The sequence below is a fragment of the Mus musculus genome, chromosome 1, assembly GCF_000001635.26.
Source record: "Mus musculus strain C57BL/6J chromosome 1, GRCm38.p6 C57BL/6J".
In the NCBI taxonomy this organism is placed as follows: domain Eukaryota; kingdom Metazoa; phylum Chordata; class Mammalia; order Rodentia; family Muridae; genus Mus; species Mus musculus.
The window spans coordinates 136,212,502-136,213,521 of NC_000067.6; the positions used below are offsets into that span (position 1 = coordinate 136,212,502).

The 1,020-nt window shown below is 49.9% G+C and overlaps 1 protein-coding gene across 1 annotated transcript in view; it reads right to left on the reverse strand.

Annotated features, from left to right (window-relative positions):
* Positions 1 to 319, reverse strand: part of Mroh3 (maestro heat-like repeat family member 3) — a 31,161-nt gene extending 30,842 nt beyond the window's left edge. Inside the window, exon 1 of the mRNA NM_001329610.2 lies at positions 104 to 319. The gene's annotated coding sequence lies outside the window, so the exon portion shown is untranslated. The remainder of the gene's footprint in view (positions 1 to 103) is intronic.
* Between the last annotated feature and the right edge of the window lie 701 nt (positions 320 to 1,020).

Genomic DNA, 1,020 nt, shown 5'->3' on the forward strand with positions numbered 1-1,020 from the left:
TAACAGATGACAGATGGCTAAAACACAAAACCAAATACCTGCCTGACAAGTGTGAAACCCTGGGTTCCATCCCCAACACAGGAAAAATAAAGTTCAAACTTACCACAAAATAAGTTACATCCAAAATCAAGTCCTTACTGGCCACAGTTAATAGCTACATTGATGTTCAGGTCTGAGATAAGGATGCCCACAGCTTCTCTAGAGGCCCTGGAACTCTCTTCCCTTCCCACCCAACCCCTAGCATGGAACAACCCCCAGCCTAATAAAGCCAGGTCCTTGAAAGCCAGATTCCTACAGTCTCTAGGGCTGGCCACCAAGTGCAGCACTGGCGTCACCCCTGCATAGCCATCTGCCTGGCCCTTTGTGACCTACCTCTTCCTTGACTGTGGAGAGGGACAGGCAAAACAGAGACCCCTTTCTCTGCCTGACACAGAGCTGCTACCTCAGACTCAGGCCACAAGCTCTCCAGAAACTGTAGCCATAGCAGGCGCTCTGCTCTCAAGTCCTGAGCACCCCCTACAGGGCAGCAGAAAAAGTTGCAGCCTCCCTCCAACACCCCTCTCCTCCTACTACCCCTCCCTCTCCACCTTTTGCAAAAACACAGAAGGGGTCTTATGGAGAGCCCCTCCTTACCCAAGGAACGCCTGTTTTTCCAGCCACAAGAACAATTTCAAATAAGCCTCAAACCACTGAGCCTGGGCCATCTGAAGCCAGAGAAAAAGGGATCACAAAGCGCTGAAGTGCCTTCCAAGGTTACTCCATGGAGCTGCCATGAGGGTGCTGAAAATGGAATCTGGGCTTTCCAGATTTTAACAGTTGAGCTAAAAGTTCAGGCTCTGGAGACCTTGAGGAGCTTTGCTGGATTCCCTGTGCTCAGAGAAGCAGCTTGAGTTTCTGTCTGTCACTCTGCTTGCTCCCTAGAGTCATGACCAAACCAGGCAGCCATCTCAAGGAGCCCACTCTGTGCTTGGTCAAAACAAACAAACAAACAAAAAAAACAACTCAGCACACACACAGAAT